The 16,572-nt window shown below is 44.8% G+C and overlaps 1 pseudogene; it reads left to right on the forward strand.

Annotated features, from left to right (window-relative positions):
* Positions 1 to 599: 599 nt before the first annotated feature.
* On the forward strand, positions 600 to 5,155 carry LOC128053557 (uncharacterized; annotated as a pseudogene).
* Positions 5,156 to 16,572: the final 11,417 nt, after the last annotated feature.

Here is a 16,572-nt window from a genome sequence, read left to right on the forward strand (position 1 = left end):
CCTACCTAGAAATTCTTTTTTTTTTTTTTTTCATGAACACTCCCTGTATAAGCAATGTAATCCAAAACCCAGGGCTCCTCCCTATAGCTGCTGCGTCGGTAACAGTGGGAGCCCCAGCTCGAGCTTGGAAATAAAAACTCTCTTGCTTTTGCATCAGATATCGGCTCCCTGGTGGTCATTGGGAGATTTTGCAACTTGGGCACAACATCTGGGGGCTCGTCCGGGATCTCCCACTGGCTCCACGGGAAGACCCATCCGGAGAGTCATCTACAGCCGGTAAGCTTTTTTTCTGTCTTTCTTTTCATTTCTGACAGGGCCTATTTACTGAGGCCGGTATATGACTCAGGTGGACGTGCCAACGGGTCACCGGTGTGGGTTGTTGGGAGACGTCCCCGACCCCCTCGGAGGGGACAGAGTGTCCCTGTTCTCTGTAGATGATAGCGAGTTGCTCCCACTGAATGGCTGGAGGCTGTTGTCTTACTTTCAGTTTTGCCTCCGGACTCCCGGAGGTCTATTTCTCCTGTCTCTCTGTCTGTGTGGTTGTCTGTATTGTCGTATTGTCTGTGTTAATTTACCAACATCTGACAGATTCAGGAACGATGGGGCGATGTCAGTCTAGCCCTACTCCTCTATCTCTGATCACTGACCATTTTAAGGAGGTCACGATGAGTGCTTATGACCTCAGTGTAGAAATTAAAAGGAATAAATTAATCACTTTTTGCAGCGCAGAATGGCCGACCTTCCATGTAGGCTGGCCCTCAGAAGGCCCCTTTGACTTGGGAACTGTACACCGAGTCCGGGATATCATTTTCCGACTGTGGATCAGACACCGTGACCAAGTACCCTATATCACAGTATGGGAAAATATCATATTGTGCCCCACTCCTTGGGTAAAACCTTTTTTGCCTCAACAGGGATTTTCTACCGCTCAGGTGTTGGTGACACGTGTAGGAAAGAACCTGAAGAATCCCAAGGAGCCTGAACCAATGGCGTTGCTATACCCCATCTTGCAGAGGGGAATAGAAGAAGAACTCCTCTTCCCTCCCCCTTACCAACCCCCTGAACCACCGCGGGCCCCCGCCATCCCTCCACCCAGGGCCGAAACACAGGTAGGGGGGCCTGCACAAAATACTCGCCATAGGCGAGCCATGTCCCCGGACGGGCCAGCAGACTCAACCGTTGCCCTCCCCTTATGAGTGGCCGGCCCCCCGATGAGGAAGGAAACCAACCTCATCAATATTGACCCTTCCCTACTAGTGACATATATAACTGGAGATTCCAGAATGCTAAGTTCTCAGACAACCCTAGAGATCTAACTAACCTAGAGACTGTGCTTTTTACTCATCAGCCCACCTGGGACAACTACCAACAGCTGCTCCAGATTCTTTTCACCACAGAAGAGAGAGAGAGAATATAGAATGAGGCCCATAAAAGGGTCCCAGGGGCAAATGGAGAACCCATCACTAATATAGATGAAATTAACACCTCTTTTCCTCTATCGCGACCTGACTGGGATTACAATACGGTACGAGGTAAGGAGAGGCTCCGGGTCTACCGCCAGGCTCTTTCAGGGGGCTTAAGGCAGCTGCACAGAAACCCAGTAACCTAGCTAGAGTGGGAGATGTTCAGCAGGGCCCCACCAAGAGTCCAGCTGCCTTCCTGGAAAGGCTGATGGAGGCCTTTAGACAATACACCCCCATGGATCCAGAAGCAGAAGGCACTCAGGCTGCTTTGATAATGCATTTTGTCAACCAGGTGGCCCCCAATATTAGGAAGAAGTTACAAAAACTAGAATGCCTGGGTGAAAAGAGTATCCAGGATTTAATAACAGTAGCAGAAAGAGTCTACAACACCCGAGAAGCCAAAGCGGCAGATGGCCAAACCCGTAACATGGCACGCATCCTGCTGGCTGCAACAGTTCCTGACTCTGGAGAGAGGGAGCGCCAGTTGTGCCGCCTGGCTGCTGAAGGTAAGGGCCATTCCCGTACGCAACCAGCATTAGGAAAGAACCAATGTGCCTATTGTAAAGAGGAAGGACATTGGGCCAAGAAATGCCCTAAGAAAAAGAAGGGACCATGAAAGACCCCCATCCTGGCCGTCAAAGAACTGAGCGATTAGGGAGGATGGGGTTCAGAGCCCCTCCCCGAACCCAGGGTAACCCTAAGAGTAGAGGGGATCCCAATTGACTTCCTTGTCGATACGGGGGCTCAATATTCAGTTTTGCTAGAGCCCCAGGGAAAACTGGCCGGAAAGACCTCTTGGGTGCAGGGGGCTACTGGAATGAAACAATACCAATGGACTACCCGAAGATCAGTGGACTTGGGTGTGGGCCGGGTATCCCACTCTCTCATGGTCATTCCGGAATGCCCCTTCCCGCTGTTGGGAAGAGACCTGTTGACCAAAATGGGGGCCCAGATTCACTTCTTCCCGGGGAAACTAAAATACTTGACCAGTTGGGCAGACCGATTCAAGTACTGACAATTCAATTAGAAGACGAATATCGGTTGCACCAAAAATCTACGCTCCCCCAAGCAGACATTCAAAAATGGCTAAACGAATTTCCTGATGCGTGGGCTGAGACAGGGGGAACCGGTTTGGCCAGACACCACCCTCCTATATATATAGATCTCAAGCCAGGGGCTGACCCCTTCTGGGTCTGACAATACCCCATGACCCTGGGGGCCCGACGGGGATCACCCCCCATATCCGCAGGCTCCTAGCCCAGAAAACCTTGAGACCCTGCCAGTCGGCCTGGAATACCCCCCTGCTCCCTGTCAAAAAACCAAATTCTCATGACTATCGGCCAGTACAGGATTTACGAGAAGTCAACCGCCGAGTTTTAGATATTCATCCTACTGTGCCGAACCCATACAACCTCCTGAGCTCACTCCCACCAGACCATCACTGGTATACGGTCCTAGATTTAAAAGACGCTTTCTTTAGTAAGTCTTCCCCTGGCACCCAGAAGCCAGGAGCTTTTTGCCTTTGAATGGTCTGACCTGGAAGAAGGAATAAACGGCCAGCTGACCTGGACCCGGCTGCCACAGGGATTTAAGAATTCTCCCACCATCTTCGATGAGGCCCTCCATGAGGACCTGGGTGAGTTCAGACAACAACATCCCCAACTAACCTTGTTACAATATGTAGATGACCTCTTAATTGCAGCAAAGGACCAATAGACTTGCCTTATGGGCACCCGAGAACTATTGTGGACCCTTGGAAAATTAGGATACCAAGCCTCAGCCAAAAAGGCTCAGATATGCCAACCAGAGGTCAACTACTTAGGGTATGTATTAAAGGAAGGACAGAGATGGCTGTCAGAGGCACAAAAGGAGATGGTACTCAAAATCCCTACCCCAGATTCACCTCGAAGGGTGAGAGAATTTTTGGGGTCTGCTGGTTTCTGCCATCTTTAAATCCCAAATTATGTGGAACTGGCTAAACCCTGATATGAAGCCACAAAAAGTACCACCCCTTTCAGTTGGACAGAGCAGATGGAGACCGCTTTCAAGACAATTAAAATGGCCCTGCTGTCAGCCCCCGCCCTAGGGTTGCCTGATGTTACAAAACCTTTTCTCCTGTATGTAGATGAAACACAAGGAGTGGCAAAAGGGGTACTGATGCAGCATCTGGGACCTTGGAAGCAGCCGGTGGCTTACTTCTCTAAACGCCTAGACCCCGTGGTGTCAGGCTGGCCCCCATGCCTCCGCATGATTGCAACAGTGGCCCTAATGGTCAAGGATGCAGACAAACAGACACTGGGGCAAGAGTTGCTTATCACTGCCCCCCATGCCATGGAGGGCGTCCTAAAACAACCCCCAGATAGGTGGATCAGCAACGCTTGGCTGACCCACTACCAGAGATTACTGCTAAACCCCTCCAGAATCATCTTTCTGCAGCCTACTGCTCTCAATCTGGCTACACTGCTTCCTAACCCGGATTTGGAAGCCCCAGTCCATGACTGCAGCGACATACTAGCCCAGGTACATGGAATGCGAGAGGACTTACAAGATCGCCCTCTAGCGGATGCTGAAGTTACCTGGTATCCGGATGGAAGCAGTTTCATCTGAGATGGGCTCAGGTATGCAGGGGCAGCTGTAACCATGGAAACCCAAATCGTGTGGGTGGAAGCACTACCTTCAGGCACTTTGGCTCAAAGGGCTGAACTAATCGCCCTAACAAAAGCCCTCCAGTTAGGGAAGGACAAAAAACTTAATATCATTACAAATAGCCGATACGCCTTTGCTACTGCCCATATACACAGGGCCATCTACAGAGAGAGAGGACTCCTCACGGCTGAGGGTAAAATGATCAAAAATAAAGAAGAAATAAAAGCCCTCCTCTTGGCATTATGGCTTCCTAAAAAACTAGCCATAATACACTGCCCGGGACACCAAAAGTCAGACACCCTGACCTCAAAGGGAAACAATTTGGCAGACAGAGCAGCCCGAGAGGCAGCCCAGGGCACCGTGATAGAAGCCACCCTTCAGTTGCCCGACCCCGGGAGCCCTGTTCTGCCAGCTGTACCCAAATACTCACCAGGAGACTTAAACTGGATAAGAAGTTTGCCCGTGACCCAACAGCTGGCCGGGTGGTGGCGGGCAGCGGACAGCTCCCTGATCCTCCCGGAGGAACTAGGAAAGCAGGTGTTACTGAGGATGCATCACGCCACTCACCTGGGAACCCGCAAGATGCAGGACCTGATTAGACATGCCAAGATTACCATGAGAGACGTCAGATCAACGATAGAAAATATCGTATCAACCTGCAAGGCCTGCCAGCTCACTAACGCTGCCCGTCACGTCACCCAGCCAACCACGGGCCTAGAGAATGCGGGAGTCGACCAGGAGCATACTGGGAGGTGGACTTCACTGAGGTAAAGCCAGGTAAATATGGATACAAATATCTACTGGTATTCATAGATACCTTCTCAGGGTGGGTAAAAGCTTTCCCCACCAAGAGAGAAACAGCAAAGGTGGTGGCCAAAAAGCTGATTGAAGACATCTTGCCATGCTTTGGGTTTCCTGCACAGGTGGGGTCAGACAATGGGCCAGCCTTCATATCTCAGGTAAGCCAAGGGGTAGCCCGGGCTTGGGGGCTAGGTGGAAGTTACATTGTGCTTATAGGTCCCAGAGCTCAGGACAAGGAGAAATGATGAATAGGACACTCAAAGAAACATTAACAAAACTAGTTGCTGAGACTGACGGGGACTGGGTGGCTCTCCTCCCCTTTGCTCTATACCGGGTGCAAAACTCCCCCTACCAACTGGGACTTACCCCCTTCAAAATTATGTATGGGATACCTCCCCCAATAATTCCTAACCTAAACACAGAGGTGCTAAAAGAAATAGATGATCAAAGATTACTCTTTTGTCTCCGGTCCTTACAATACTCCCACAGGGACACGTGGAAGAGGCGCAAGGCATTATATGAATCAGGCCCACCTCCTGAACCCCACTGCTACCGACCAGGAGACTGGGTGCACGTGCACCGCCATCGTCAAGAGACCCTAGAGCCAAGGTGGAAAGGGCCCTTTCTACTTGTCTTGGCAACACCCACTGCTCTCAAAGTTGACGGCATATCCACTTGGGTTCATACATCCACATACGGCCTGCGGACCTGTTTGCCCTAAGGGAAGAATTCCTTCCCCAGTGGAAGACCAAGCTGGACAAAACAAATCCACGCAAACTCAAGCTACAAAGGCGATAAAAGTACTGTTGTACTTAAAAGTATGTACTGTTGTACTTAAAAGTATGCTGTTGTCCCTACGGCTTAGTGCTGCCGCTAACCCTCATCAACTGATGAACCTGACTTGGATGATTCTAAGCGCAACTACAGGAGAAGTAATTAATTCCACCTCGGCCATTCATCCCAAAAACACCTGGTGGCCAGACTTGGAATTCGACCTCTGTCTTCTGGCCGCCAGATCTTGGGACATCAGCAAATGGGAGGTAAAGACGCCCGGCAAGCCCGAATGTGGGGCTGGCACTAGTAGGTGCAATACTCAGCACCCCTACTAACTCAGGACCTGGATGCAGCCACTACATTCAACAGGCAAGCTTACAGGAAACACCCTTCTATGTGTGCCCTGAAGGGAGATGGAACCGGGCGACCATCAATAACTGTGGGGGGCTGACAAGTTATACTGTGCCACTTGGGGATGCGAGTCAATGGGGATGGTCGATTGGGAGCCCCCTATTCGTGGTGACTTGATTACCTTGGGTCGCATTTCAGGGCCCACTGGGTCAACTGGGGGACATGGAAGGGAGTCCCTCATAACTGGGCCTTGTATGAACTTTCTTTGCAATCCAGTGAGACTTAAATTTTCAACTGAAGGAAAAAAGTTCCCCGGTTGGGAAGCCGGACAATCCTGAGGCCTCCGGCTATATCAGTCAGGATATGATAATGGGTTGCTGTTTACCGTCAGGTTGAAAGTAGGACCCATACAGATCGGCCCAAATCAAGGCATAGGGCCCAATTCAGTCTTAGTGCCATGAGAGCCTACCCACGCCCCCATTCGTCCTGCCCACACCCCAACTCAAGAGCCTACCCAAACGCCTCCCGGGCCCTACATCACTAATACAAATAACTCCCCTCAAGTTAGCCTTACGGGACCTAACATTAAAGATGATCAGGACCCGTCATTTAATATGATAATCAACACCTATCGGGTCCTAAATTCCACTCGCCCGGACCTGACTAGCAGTTGCTGGTTATGTTATGACATCAAACCCCCCTATTATGAGGGCATAGCTGTCCCGGGAAATTACATTCAAACAAGAGACCACAGAGCCTGCTGATGGCAGCTAAAAGGAGACGCCAGATTAACTCTTCAGCGAGTAACCAGACAGAGTCTTTGCATAGGAAATGTTCCCCAAACCTATCAGCACCTCTGCAATTCCATGGACTCTATAAAAACAACCGAGTACCTGGTGCCTCCCCAAGAAAATTGGTGGGCGTGCTCCATGGGCTTAGCACCTTGTATTCACGGGCAGGTACTAAATGACTCCAAAGATTTTTGTGTATTGGTGTTATTGGTCTCCCGACTATTCTATCACTCCAAAGATGAACTCCTCCTAAAACTAGAAAAAGCCTCACCCTGGTCCAAGAGAGAGCCAGTCTCGGCCTTAACCCTTACAGTTTTGTTGGAGCTGGGGGCGGCTGGGACAGGTACTGGGATATCCTCCTTGATAGTACAGAACTAACACTATTCTAGCCTAAGAGCAGCCATTGATCTTGATACTGAAAGACTAGAAAGTTCAATCAGCCATCTCCAAGAGTCACTGAGTTCTCCGGCGGAAGTGGTACTACAGAATAAAAGGGGATTAGATTTGGGTTTTCTCCAACAGAGGGGCCTATGTGCTGCGTTAGGGGAAGAATGTTGTTTTTATGTGAATCACTCAGGGGTAGTCAGGGAGTCCCTGGCCAAGATAAGAGAAGGGCTGAGTCAGAGAAAAAGAGAAAGAGAAATGTCTCAAAACTGGTTTGAATCCTGGTTCAACTCATATCCCTGGTTCGCAACTCTCATATCTTCCTTGGTGGGGCCCTTGATTATCTTGTTACTGCTACTCACCTTCAGGCCATGCTTACTAAACAAATTGGTGGCCTTCATTAAAAGCTGCATCAACATGGTGCAGCTCATGGTACTCAGATCCCAATATACGGCCCTGCCAATGGTCCCCTTAGCAGGAGACAATATAGAGCTGACCCCAGACCCATGATGGCGTTTGTCCTGGATCCTCGAGAAGGGGGGAATGAAGAATCTAAGCTACTCCATTTTGTTAACAGAAAAACTTCATTTTGTAAGATTCTGGGAAAAGAGCCTTTGGAAATCCCCTGACCTCACCCACCACCCATGAGCCAATCGGACCCCAGACCAGAATCTCCTGACTTAATGTTCAGGAACTTGTGGTCTACCTAGGTAATAGGGACCAATCAAAAACCAACACAAAACTCTTCAAAAGAAAGTGACCAATCAGACGTCCCCCTACCTAGAAATTCTTTTTTTTTCATGAACACTCCCTCTATAAGCAATGTAATCCAAAACCTGGGGCTCCTCCCTATAGCCACTGCGTCAGTAATGGTGGGAGTAACGGCTCGAGTAACCCAGCTCGAGCTTGGTAATAAAAACTCTCCTGTTTTTGCATTGGATATCGGCTCCCTGGTGGTCACTGGGAGATTTTGTGACTGGGCATAACAATAATATTACTCAACCCAATCTGAAACATTCTTTTAAAACTCCTATAGCACTATAAGCTTTTACCACACAGCCACTGAATATAGGCTATTTGGAGGCAATAATGCTGTAAAAGACAATATTGCATAGGAATCTGGAATGTTAGGTATATGAATCAAGGTAAACAAAAGATGGCAAGAGTGGACATCGACATTTTAGGAATCAGCGAACTAAAATGGACTGGAATGGGTGAATTTAATTCAGATGACCATTATATCTGCTACTGTGGGCAAGAATCCCTTAGAAGAAATTGAGTAGCCCTCATAGTCAACAAAAGGGTCCAAAATGCAGTACTTGGGTGCAATCTCAAAAACGACAGAATGATCTCTGTTCATTTCCAAGGCAAACCATTCAACATCACAGTAATCCAAGTGTATACCTCAACCAGTAATGCCAAAGAAGCTGAAGTTGAACAGTTCTTTGAAGACCTACAAGACCTTCTAGAACTAACAACACACAAAAGGATGTCCTTTTCATCATAGAGGACTGGAATGCAAAAGTAGAAAGTCAAGAGATACCTGGCATAACAGGCAAGTTTGGCCTTGGAATACAAAAATGAAGCAGAGCAAAGGCTAAGAGAGTTTTGCCAGAGAATGAATTGATCATAGCAAACACCCTCTTCCAACAACACAAGAAGCGACTCTACGCATGGACATCATCAAATGGTCAATACAGAAATCAGATTGATTGTATTCTTTACAGCCAAAGATGGAGAAGCTCTATACAGTCAGAAAAAACAAAACCTAGAGATGACTGTGGCTCAGATCATTAGATCCTTCTTGCAAAATTCAGGCTCAAATTGAAGAAAGTACAGAAAACCACTAGGCGATTCAAGTATGACCTAAATCAAATTTCTTATGACTATACAGTAGAGGTGATGAATAGATTCAAGGAGTTAGATCTGGTAGATAGAATGCCTGAAGAACCATGGATGGAGGTTTGCAACATTGTACAGGAGGTAGTAACCAAAATAACCCCCAAGAAAAAGAAATGCAAGAAGGCAAAGTGGTTGTCTGAGAAGGCCTTACAAATAGCTCAGAAAAGAAATGAAAGGCAAAGGAGAAAGGTAAAGATATACCCAACTCTTGAGGCAGTCTGAGTGCAGGTTGGAAAGAAATTTCCAGACATAGCATGTTTCAGAAGAGAGTGAGTTTGTTAAGAACAAACAGCAGAGATAAAGTGGGCACTGTGAGGACAGTAGGCTTACCTCCTTACAGGCCAGGGACAGTTGACAGTTTTCATGGGTTTCTAGCCAATTTTTACAGCCTCAAAACAAAGAAAATTCCTGCTAGAAGGTTGATGTTAGGTGATTGGTCGGGATTGTATAGGGTATTTAGTGTAGTGGGTATCCTTGCCTAATTGGGAATCAGCAAGCTTGCTAGAGATTATCAGGGGGCTTTTTATCAACAGGAACAAAAGGACTCAGTCAGCTTCAGAGGTGCCCTTGATTTTGAGCTCGCTTCTGTGGCCTTCATGCAAAGCTTTCCACCTGTGGCCTTGGGGACAGGACTCAGCACCAACTGAATGCAGAGGTTCAGAGAATAGCAAGGAGATATAAGAAAGCCTTCTTAAGTGAACAGTTCAAAGAAATATAGGAAAACAATAGAATGGGAAAGACTAGAAATCTCTTCATGAAAACTAGAAATATCAAAGGAACGTTTCATCCAAAGATGGGTGCAATAAAGGACAGAAATGACAAGGATCTAACAGAAACAGAAGAGATTAAAAAGAGATGGCAAAAATACACAGAACTGTGCAAAAAATGTTTTTAATGACCTGAATAATCACGATGATGTGATCACTCACCTAGAGCCAGATATCCTGGAGTGTGAAGTTAAGTGGGCCTTAGGAAACATTATTACAAAAAAAGCTAGTGGAGGTGATGGAATTCCAGTTGAACTATTTCAAATCCTAAAAGATGATGCTGCAAAAGTGCTCCATTCAATATCCCAGCTCATTTGGAAAACTCAGAACTGGCTACAGGACTGGAAAAGGTCAGTTTTCATTCCAATGCCAAAGAAAGGCAATGCCAAAGAATGTTAACATTACCATGCAATTGCACTCATTTCACATGCTAGCAAGATATGCTCAAAATCCTGCAAGATATGCTCAAAATCATTCAAGCTAGGCTTCAGCAGTATATGAACTGAGAACTCTCAGATGTACGAGCTGGATACAGAAAAGGCAAAGGAACCAAAGATCAAATTGACAATATCTGCTGGATCATAGAAAAATCAAAGTAATTCCAAAAATCATTAACTTCGGCTGTATTGACTATGCTAAAGCCTTTGACTATGTGGATCACAATAAATTGGAAAATTCTTAAAGAGATGGCAATACTGAACCACCTTACCTACTTCCAGAGAAACCTGTATGCATGACAAGAAGCAGCAGTTAGTACTAGACATGGAAAAACAGACTGGTTCAAAACTGGAAAAGGAGTACATCAAAGCTGTTTATTGTCACCCTGCTTATTTAACTTATATGCAGAGTACATCATGCAAAATGCTGGGCTGGATAAAGCACAAACTGGAACCAAGATTGCCTGGAGAAATATCAATAACCTCAGATATTCAGATGACACCACCCTTATGGCAGAAAATGAAAAGAAACTAAAAAGCCTCTTGATGAAGGTGAAAGAGAAGAGTGATAACACTGGCTTAAAAATCAATATTCAAAAAACTAAGATCATGGCATCTGGTCTCATCTCCTTATGGCAAATAAATGGAGAAAAAGTAGAAGCAGTGGCAGATTTTCTTTTTTGGGCTCCAGAATCACTGCAAATCATGACTGCAGCTGTGAAATTAAAAGACGCTTGCTTCTTGGAAGAAAAGCTATGACAAACCTAGACAATATATTAAAAAACAGAGACACTACTTTGATAACAAAGGTCCATATAGTCAAAGCTACAGTCTTCCCAGTGGTCATATATGGATGTGAGAGTTGGACCATAAAGAAGGCTGAGTGCTGAAGAATTGATGCTTTTGAACTGTGGTGTTGGAGAAGACTCTTGAGAGTCCCTTGGACTGCAAGGAGATCAAATCAGTCAATCCTAAAGGAAATCAGTCCTGAATATACATTGGAAGGACTGATGCTGAAGCTGAAACTCCAATATTTTGCCACCTGATGCAAAGAGCTGAATCACTGGAAAAGACCCTGATGCTAAATATTGAGGGCTTGAGGAGAAGGGGAGGACAGAAGATGAGATGGTTGGATGGCATCAATGGACATGAGTTTGAGCAAACTCAGGGAGACAGTGAAGGACAGGGAAACCTTACATGCCACAGTTTAAAGGGTCACAGAGACTTGTACTGGAGAAGGAAATGGCAACCCACTCCAGTGTTCTTGCCTGGAGAATCCCAGGGATGGCGGAGCCTGGTGGGCTGCTGTCTATGGGGTCGCACAGAGTCAGACACGACTGGAGCGACTTAGCAGCAGCAGCAGCAGCAGAGAGTTGTACAAGACTTGGTGACTGAACAACAGCAACAAATGACTCAAGACACAATGATTGATTCTTTTCTAAATGTCAGGCTAATTTTAAATAATTTTATGCTACATACATTTTCTTTTTCTGAATTTAGGGTGGAGCTGAGAAAAAATGGAACAAAACTAGTGCAGTAAATCCACAATTTTTATGCCTTCTTAACTGCACATACATAGTAGCAACATATAAAATATAAGAAGAAAAGCAAAAGAATGAACAACCTTTAGAAAAAGATAAACTTTTGTAAAATGAAAAAGGGACATAAATACAAAGCAATGAGGAGAATGGAGACAGAGGTTTGCTGACTCTTGGGTTTGGGAAAAGGTAGATGTAGGCTGAAATTTAGTTACAGATGGCTAATAGAGACCAAAATAGTCCTTCATCTGCTAGAGTCTAACTTAGACTCATTTCTTAAAGAAAGAAGCTGAGAACAACTGCTGCTGATGGCTCTCTGTGACCAGGTCTTGTAGGAGCATGTGACCTGTGGAGATGGAAGGATATAAACACAACCTCATAATTGCTTCCTAGGTTGCTCAGTGGTAAAGACCCCATCTGCCACTATGCATGAGACACAGTTTTGATCCCTGGGTCAGGAAGATCACCTGGAGAAGGAGATGACAACTCACACCAGTATTCTTGCCTGGGAAATCCCATGAAGAGAGGACTCTGGAGGCCTGCAGTCCATCGGGTCACAAAGAGTCAGACATGACTGAATGACTGAGTACTCAAACATAACCTCATAAATAAGAAATCAACCCAGACTAACTGTAAATAACTGGACCCACAATATCCACAAAGCAGTAAAAGCAAAGTGATAAACCTGTTCTAGAGGCTGATTCTGTGGAGTACAGTTCACACCAACCATTGACATCACAAAGGAGTAGGAAGGGAGAAACTGAAGAAAGTTGTGCACATCAACAAAAAGGCAAACAAAATCAACACTAAAACATAAAATCACTGCATATGAAGTCAATTTGATAAACATCTTTAAGTAAATATCTTTAGGTGCTTAAAGTTATAATTAACATATACAGTTAATTTAAAAATTTAAACGAAAATGACAAAATCAGAGAGATCTGTATAAAATAAGCATAGTGCATAATAAAAAAAAATCCACTAGAAATCTTCTATAAAAATAGTCATTGTAATAAAAACTCTAGTAGATTGTCAGAATAATGGCCTCTCATCACCCCCTCATTCCACACCTTTTTGAAATATGGTTCCCTTGCTCCTTCTGTTAAAAATTAGTCTGTTAATAGTCGCTAACCTCTTGAAGCTATCTTGGGTCTATTTGCACTGACTAAGAGAATATGGCAAAAGTGATTCTGTGTGACTTCCTAAGCTTGGTATTAAGAGGTCTTGAATTTCTGCTTTCTCTATTGTTAAATGAATCTTTTATCATGTGAAGAAGCCAATTCTGAGCTCAAAAGGGTGACAGGCCATGTAGAGAAGAAACAGAAAGCTACAACCAAAACTGACTGCCGACATGAAATTGAGGCCGAATCCCAGGGATGGAGGAGCCTGGTGGGCTGCCGTCTATGGGGTTGCACAGAGTTGGACACGACTGAAGTGACTTAACAGCAGCAGAAGCAGCAGCAGAAATATCTATCCCAGCGAAGCTCCCGATGACCAAAATCACATGTAAGTGGTCCCATATGAATTAAGTGACGCCCAGCTAAATTAAACCAAAAAATCGTTATTGTTTTAAGCCATGCAGTTCTGAAGTGATCTGTTATGAAGAAATTAAGAACTGACACAAAAATAAGCACCTATAAATCAGGTGCTGCCATAACTAAAACCTAAAAATTTATGACTGGCCCTGGGACTAAGTGGTGGGTGAACACTTTAAGACAGTGAAAAAACCATCAGTATTAATTTGAAAAACAATGAAAAACTGTTCTTTGTGTAAAGAAGGGGATTAGTGATTCAGAGCTATTGGCAAAAGTTAAGCCTTCAATAGCTAGAAAGATGAAAAGTGTACTCAATGAATTAATCAGTCTGGCCAAGGAAATATCCAGGCAGGACATGGAAATTCACAACTGGCATTTTGTGTCTCTCCACAATAAATACAGAATGACAGAGATGAACTAAGGAAAGAACCATTCAGCTGTCAAGCATAATTGAGAGGAAACATAAAGAATTATAAAATAAAACCATTTCAGATTTCTAAACTTTGCAGCTGTAGTCTCAGAGTAAAGATCAAATCAAATGTGTGACTACAGGACCTTTAATTAGGAACACAAAGAGATTTATGGGAGTGCCGAGTAAACCCTCATAGCGATACAAAAAGTTTCTAACAATCTTGAGGACATTATCTCACAACAACCTCAGATAGGGCCCAAAGTAAATAGTTATCTATTTTAAAAGAATCATGGATGTGACTGTTGGAGCATGGAGGAAATCTCAATTAGATTCACAATCAGTCCAAAATCTTTTTGAGAGAGTTATAACAGGCTCAATTACAGGGAGCAGAGACAGTTCAAAATAAAAAGTCTCTGGGACCCCAAATTTCTATTGTCAGGAAACAGGATGAGAATATCTTTCACAGAAAAATTGGGCTTTTGTTGTGGTCCATTTTCTTACCCTGGAAAGGGAGGCTCTGACAAATACATACAGCTGGATTTCAGGATTGCTGTGGTCTGGGGACTGCTCTCCTCCTCATTCCACTTCTCCCCTTCTCAATTAGGTGTAGCTTTTGTCGTCAGTCTCTCCCTGTCTTATTGTGACATATATTGGGTTTTAGGGTGTGTGTAGTTTGTCTTTTTACTTCTCAAGTCTCCAGATTAAGAGTGGCTGTACTTGAAGGGCTGCAAATGAGGAGTAGCCTGGCATGCTGCCGTTCATGAGGTCACAAAGAGATGACATGACTTAGCAACTGAACCATGGCACTTTCAATATATGTTGCATATGGGAAAAATATGAGCCTTTGGTCTAGGTGGTGGGTACTATAATAGATTGCTTCCATAATGCCCCTCCCCAAAACTACACTTCTCTCGGTCCACATACTTTTGAAATATAACTTAGAAGTTTCTCCCACTAATAGGTAGAATATAATTTTCCACCACTTCATTTCTGGGCTGGCCTTGTTCTAGCTCTAACTGATAAATGTTGGGTAAAATTATGTCATGTAAATTTGAAGTCTAGGCTTTAAGAAGCTTTGCAGTTTTCTGCTTTCAACCTCTTGGAGTGTTTCCTTCATCATATGAACAGGTCAAACACAACCTACTGGTGGGTGAGAGGTTCCATCAGCATGAGGAACAAAGCACCTTGGCCAAATATCAACATCAATTGCCAGACAGGAAAGTGAGGCCATTTGATACATACCTCCCAACTGAGCTGATTCTGCCAGCCTTAGCAAGTCAAGGCCAGATCAGAAGAAGAATCACCCAGTGTAGCCAGGGAAACCTGAACAATCATGAAGAAATAAATGATTGCTTTAATCTAAAGTTTATATGGAGGAGAAGCGGAGTGACTATTATAAGCTATAGACAATCCCCAAGAAAAAGAAATGTAAAAAGGTTGTCTGAGGAGGCCTTACAAATAGCTGAGAAAAGAGAAGCTAAAGGCAAGGAAGAAAAGGAAAGATATAAGCATCTGAATGCAGAGTTCCAAAGAATAGCAAGAAGAGTTAAGAAAGCCTTCCTCAGTGATCAATGCAAAGAAATAGAGAAAACAACAGAATGGGAAAGACCAGAGACCTCTTCAAGAAAATTAGTGATATCAAAGGAACATTTCATGCAAAGATGGGCACAATAAAGGACAAAAATGGTATGGACCTAACAGAAGCAGAAGATATTAAAAAGAGGTGGCAAGAATACAGAGAAGAATTATTAAAAAAAGATCTTCACAACCCAGATAACCATAATGGGGTGATCACTCATCTAAAGCCAGACATCCTGGAATTCAAAGTGAAGTGGGCCTTAGGAAGCACCCCAATGAACACAGCTAGTGGAGGTGATGCAATTCCAGTTGAGCTATTTCAAATCCGGTATTAAAGTGCTATACTCAATATGTGAGCAAATTTGGAAAACTCAGCAGTGGCCACAGGACTGGAAAAGGTCAGTTTTCATTCCAATCCCAAAGAAAAGCAATGCCAAAAATGTTCAAACTGCCACAAAATTGCACTCATCTCACACTCTAGTAAGTTCAGTTCACTTCAGTTGCTCAGTTGTGTCCGACTCTTTGTGACCCCATGAATTGCAGCATGCCCGGCCTCCCTGTCCATCACCAACTCCCAGAATCCACTCAGACTCACCTCCATCGAGTCAGTGATGCCATCCAGCCATCTCATCCTCTGTCGTCCCCTTCTCCTTCTGCCCCCAATCCCTCCCAGCATCAGAGTCTTTTCCAACGAGTCAACACTTTGCATGACATGGCCAAAGTACTTGAGTTTCAGCTTTAGCATAATTCCTTCCAAAAAATACCCAGGACTGATCTCCTTCAGAATGGACAGGTTGGATCTCCTTGCAGTCCAAGGGGCTCTCAAGAGTCTTCTCCAACACCACAGTTCAAAAGCATCAATTCTTCAGTGCTCAGCTTTCTTCATAGTCCAACTCTCTCATCCGTACATGACTACTGGAAAAACCAAAGCCTTGACTAGACAGACCTTTGTTGGAAAAGTAAAGTCTCTCCTTTTTAATATGCTATCTAGGTTGGTCATAACTTTTCTTCCAAGGAGTAAGCGTCTTTTCATTTCATGGCTGCAGTCACCATCTGCAGTGATTTTGGAGCCCCCAAAAATAAAGTCTGACACTGTTTCCACTGTTTCCCCATCTATTTCCCATGAAGTGATGGGACACGCTAGTAAACTAATGCTCAAAATTCTCCAAGCCAGGCTTCAACAGTACAGGAAC

Source organism: Budorcas taxicolor, chromosome 9 (assembly GCF_023091745.1).
Source record: "Budorcas taxicolor isolate Tak-1 chromosome 9, Takin1.1, whole genome shotgun sequence".
NCBI lineage: Eukaryota > Metazoa > Chordata > Mammalia > Artiodactyla > Bovidae > Budorcas > Budorcas taxicolor.